Source organism: Sturnus vulgaris, unplaced genomic scaffold, assembly GCF_052056855.1.
Source record: "Sturnus vulgaris isolate bStuVul1 unplaced genomic scaffold, bStuVul1.hap1 Scaffold_194, whole genome shotgun sequence".
NCBI classification, from domain to species: Eukaryota; Metazoa; Chordata; class Aves; order Passeriformes; family Sturnidae; genus Sturnus; species Sturnus vulgaris.
Window position 1 is genome coordinate 1,816,910 of NW_028276164.1, and position 6,000 is coordinate 1,822,909.

The window sequence follows — 6,000 nt, forward strand, 5'->3', positions numbered from 1 at the left end:
GAGCTCTGTGAGAAGCTCTTCCCACACTCAGGACACTCGTAGGGCCTCTCCCCAGTGTGGATGCGCCGGTGGACAGTGAGGGTGGAGTTGTGCTTGAATCCCTTCCCGCAGTCGGGGCAGCGGAAGGGCCTCTCCTCTGTGTGAATCCGCTCATGTCTGAGGACATGGGAGCTGGTCTGAAACCTCTTCCCACACTTGGGACACTCGTAGGGCCTCTCCCCGGTGTGGATGTGCTGGTGGCTTCTCAGGGCAGAGATCCACCCAAAGCTCTTCCCACATTCCAAGCAGGTGTAGGGCCGTTCCCCTGTGTGGATCACCTGGTGCTGCATCAGAGTTGAAATAGTGCTGAAGCTCTTCCTGCATTTCCCACACTCATAGGGCTTCTCCCCAGTGTGGATCATCTGGTGCTGGATCAGCCTGCACCTGTAGTTGAAACCCTTCCCACATTCCAAGCACTCGTGAGGCTTCTCCCCTCCAGGAGGCTTCTCCACCAGCTCTGAGCTCTGCCTGGATCTCCGGCCGCCTTCCCGGCTCAGGGAGGGTCTTTCCTCCTCGCAGCTCCCTGAGCTGGGTTTGCAGCCCCTCTTCCTGTGGGATCCCTGGGACTTTTCCTCCTCCTCCATCCACCCACGCCTTGGGAATGACAAATCCTGGTTTGGAGGAAAACACAAGAGAGCACCTTGGGCTTTCAAAGTGCAACACAAGAAGACATTGGGCATCTTGTGTCTATAAGAACCTCCAAAACACAACGATTCAGCACAAAAATTATCCAAACATCAAGACACAGATAAAAAACTCCCCAGAAAGTAAGTTTCAGGCAAAATTCCTTCCAAAAGATAAGGATTGAGCCCCTGCAAAAAATCAAAGCACCAACATTTAGGCCAATAAAGCTCACAAACACCAAGATTCAGTCATGTGAAAATCATGGATGGTCCTCTTCTGTGACCTGCTGCATGTTTGGGGGAGGAACGCTGCTGGGGTTGGGGCAGAGGCTGCAGATACAGGGACGAGTGGAACATTGTGCTGCTTCCCATTTCTGCTCCTCCTCTGGTGTCCCTACACTTCCTCACACTCCTCTTCCTCCCATTATTCCTCTTTCTCCTGCACAATCCCACCTGCTCCTCCCACGTGCAGCATTTGACCATTTTGTTCAACCCTGCTTCTCCTTCCCTTCTCCTGCTGCCCCCAGGCCCAGCACCCACTGCCGGCTCCCTCTTCCCCCCAAACCCACAGCATCCCAGCGCAGGGGCAGCGATGGAGCTGGGGCAGCTCGGGCTGGGGCAGCGCTGGGCTCTCGGCCGCTCCCGCCCGCACTCGCTCCCCACTGCAGCCGCTGCCGCCACCACAGCGCGGGGGGGCCCGGCCTTGGCGCTCCCCCCCTCCCACCTCCCCAAATTCCCCTGCCGGGGGGCGCTGGGGCCAGGAGACAGACGAGTGACAGATCAGGGGGGCTGGGAAGAGTCGGCAGCCAGAGAGCACTGAAAATCTCAGCAGTGACTACAGTGGCATCTTCGGGGACTAAACATGGCAGGGCACCCGTGAATGGTAGAAAGGGAAAGCAAGGAAGGGCTCCTGGCCAAAGGGATGATGATCCCAAAATATCTGTGAAGGGTCCCTTGGCAGCATGTTGAGGGAGTTTGCACATTCTCCCAGAGGTAATCACGGACATGGACACCCAGGGGGGCAATAAGGGAAGTCGAGAAGGGATTTAGACAACAGGGGATGGATGCTGTTGGTGTGCTGGGAAGGGATTGGGTGAAGAGAAGTGTGCAGGAATATGGTTCAGGCAAGATGCAGCAGGAGCACTCTATCTGGGAAAAAAAAAATGAAGGACGGTAAAGAGGAGGAAGAGAAAAATACTGAGGATGGGGATGTTTTTCAGCAGGCTCTTATCCTCAAAAGTTGCCAGCTGCTGCAGATCCTTTGTATCCCCGGTTGCCAGGACAGGCACACAAGGAGGTCAGGATTGCAGGGGGTTTCTCTGTGCTGGGCAGCGGCAGGAGCGGGCGCAGAGGGGCGGCACCGGGAGCACGGGCTGGGGGCCTGTGGGGAGCTGCGGGGCCGGGCCGGGGCTGTGGGGCAGCCGGGGCTCAGCGCCGGGCGCTGCCTGAGCCCAGCACCCCCCGGCAATTGCAGGCCCGGCAGTGGCCCCCGGCCCCCAGGAGGCTGCGGGACGCCCCGGCCGCTGCCCGGCCCCGTGGAGCTGCCGGCCCTGCCCGCCGGGGGGGCCGCGTTTGGACACTGCGGCAGGACAGGCACCGGCTCTGGGATACGGGCTGGCCACGGCAGCCACAGCACAAGGAGCAGCACGAAGGAACAGCTGGGAAATGGGCATTGGACGGGCAAGGATCGAGATTAGCTTTTAAGGAATTTCTTTGGGTCAGTGCAGAAAGGAATGATTTTGCAGAAAGCTCAGCAGCTGTCAGAGGATGAGCACCCCCAGGCACTGAGGGGGCTGCAGGAGGGGCAGAGGAAGCCCCTGGAGCAGTTGGTCACAAAGGCACAGCAGGGGAATGCAAGAAGGGATGAGGAAAAGGCCAAGGGGAAGGCAAAGGCCATGGCAGAGTTTCTACAGCCCCTGAGGGATGAACCCCAGGGCCCAATGGGGCCCCAGCACCCAGGGGACTGAGTTTGAAATGCAAGAATTTTTAATTTGCACCTAACTTTGATTATAATGTACTAAGAATGGATTTGATGGCCAAAATTCGAATGCAAATGAACATTGTAAAAGGTGGTACAGAGTCAAGTTCTGTTTTGCCTTTGTGTCAATTGTCTAGCAAGGCCTAAGCTGAAGTGAACTCAGAAGTTTGGGCAGCTCCAGAAAATAGGGAAAATTAGATATGGAGCCTCTCCAAAGCTCTTTGAAGCAACCAGGACAAGCAGTGTCTATAAGCAATACCCTATTCCAAGGGAGGGAAGGAAGGGCTTTCAGCCTCTTATTGAGTCCCTGCTAAAGGCAGGACTTTTGAAGCCAGGGATCTCTCCATGTAATGCTCCTATCCTGCCAGTCAAAAAATCAGATGGAATCGAAAGAATGGTGCAGGACATAAGAATAATAAATGAGATTATTCAACTTAGGCACTCCACAGTCTCAGATCCTAACACTACGTTGAACCTGGTTCCCTCCTCACACTGACACCATTCAGTCCTTGATGGCAAAGATGCTTTCTGGGGATGCCCACTTACACAGGATGGTAAACTGCATTTTGCCTTTGAGTGGGAACAAGAGGTAGAAGGGAAAATGGAAAAGACATGGACGGTCCTTCTGCAGGGATGCACGGAAGCACCGGCCTTATTGTGGCAAATCTTGCAGAAAATATCATAAGAATTTTTCCCTAGGATTTACTTAGGAATTGGGTTAATGCAGGATGTGGATGACTTTCCCCAATCAGGACGACAAGAAGTGGCAGAAGAAGCCTCTGTGAAATGGCTGAATGTTCAGGCTAAAAAGCATCTTTGAGTATTTGAAATAAAAGAGGAAATGGTGGAGAAAAGGGTTAAATATTTGGGACATATTTTGACTGAGTGTTTGTGTTGTATTGGCCCAGAGAGGGACCAGGGAATCTCAGAAGTAATCCAGGACTAAAAAGGAGCTGTAAGAATTCTGAGGATGAATAGGAAATTGCAGGACCTGGATTGAAGATTCTCTGCTCTAGCCACAACATTGTATGACTTTTTAAACTCAAATATCCTCAGTGTTGTGGTATGGACAGGAGAAAAGGAAAAAAACCTGAGAAAATGAAAAATAACAAAATGATTGGACCACCAGCTATGTCTCCTCCAGACTGAGAAAAAGAAATTTGAATTCTATGTGTGTTATAAGTGTACATTATATTATTGAGTTTTTGCAAATATTAAAATGAATGCCATATGCTGGAAAATACTGTTGTATGAACATAGTTTCTCTTAGTTCTGCAATTAACAAAACTTATAAATACAAATAAATATACATAAATAAACAAAAGTTATAATTAGTTGTGTGATAAATATATTTTTGTTCCAGTATAATGTCATAATCTTATGTTCATGTAACAAACTTGGAGAATGGCAAAACAGATAATCAGGAAATTCTTCACATTCTTGGAATTATGGGACACCAAAACCCCAGGAAAGGAAAAAATAATGATTTACAGGTTGGAGGGGAATGATTCTGAATAATGCATGAAGGTCTATGAATATGCAACATGTTGCTGCATTTAGGAAGTGTTTTCTGAGTCAGTGTGTGCCCTTGGCTGAAGGCCAAGCATCCGGCCATTATAACCTTTGGCCAGAGCCAGGGCAGATATTCAATTATCTCCCTTGGAATTGATCTTTGCAATTCCTTACCCTGGGAATTCTCCACCTAGTGCGGGCTGGAGATAAGGGATGTGTATTTCAAGCAGTCTGTGGCCAGAATCCTGTCTCTTGTGAAATCTCTGCCACAGGAAGCTGGGCTGGCACAGAGCCTGCCTTGGCACTTTGCTGTTCACAGCATCCACCCAGGACTCTGCCTCTCAATTACACTCACACACTGGGCTGCCTGCGATTCCACTGTTGGAAAGTATACCAAATTTAAAATGTTTTATATTCCATTTTACTAGTCAGGCTCGGTTTGCCTTTCTCTCAGGAAAGAAATTTTAAAACGCTTTTTTTAAGGGATGTTGCACCACTCAACAGAGATGAGTTTAACATCTCAATAGACTGGGAATAGCCAAAAAGATTCCCACAAAGATAACAACATTCAACAAAACATCAAGGAAACATCAGCAAACATCAAGGAACACCCACCCCAGACACTGCCCCGGCATAGATGGAGACACCTGGTCTGGAAAAGACTGAGAAAGAAATCCAGGAATGTGGATCTAATTAACATCAGAAGAGGAGAAATTCGTCTGCAATAGGAAACCAAACACTAAGAACTACACAACTTTGAAGCAATGAACACTAAACCAATGGATTTCTCCGGGTTCGGACAGTGAAAAGTTTAGGAAAAATCTAGTAAAATTCACATCTCATGGAATGTTTTCTCCGCACACTCGGGCTATGTGTGGATGAAATTATTTCTGTTGCACATCCTGACCACGATCAAGTAATGCCTTGACACTCTAGGATTAAGATATTGTTGGAGAGTTTTTGTTTTTCCTGCAGTTTCAGTGACAAGATTACACCATTAGAAAATTTTTTCATAGTAATCCTACTTTTATATTCTGAGTTGGGTTTCGACCAGGGGTGTGAGAATCAATTTTTACTCCTAGGAGAAGAAGTAGAAAAATCTAGATTGCATTGGAATTTCTTTGTGTGTATTTGTGGGTGGCTCTTAATGATGGCAGAATTTCAGAAAGGGTTTTTCGATGCTCACTTTTTGTTGCATTTTGCAAAACTAGAAGAGTATTAATGGTGAGGCTTTAACACATAAACAGTTAGTATAAAATTGTTTAAAAAAAGATAAAAGAAAAAAAAACCGGTTGTGGGGGTGCACTTGTGGATAACCTAATGGCTGCTCTGGAATAGAAGCATTGGATCCAGGCACAGCCAAGAGAGGACCTTTAGAAATGCAAATTAACACAGCTAGGGCAATGTGTGCACAATGAACCAGGATGATCTTCATGCCTGGGGGAGGAATTTCGGTGATTGCTTCTGTCCCTCACCCCAAGCTCAGCCTGCTTGCACAGATGGAATTTGCACAACTAAAGGCAGAGTCCATAGTGAGGATATCTGACTGCAACAGAAATTGGTTAAGCTGCAAAGGGAAACAACAAACGGAGAATGTTGGGAAAGCTTTACGAAAAAAAGCGGGGGGGAATCATCCCTCTCCCTGCTCCAACCTGTGCTGTCACTGTCCAGGTTATATAGGGTGTATTGGGGCACTGGGGTGTTTTTGCAGCCACAAGTTCAGGGAAATGAGATGGAAATCCAAGTATGTGGTGATTTAATTAGAGAAAAGTGGTCAATTGATGCAGCCCTGGATGGAGGGAGCACCCAAAAACGCAGAAAAGATGAACAGACACCAGAGCCAATCCT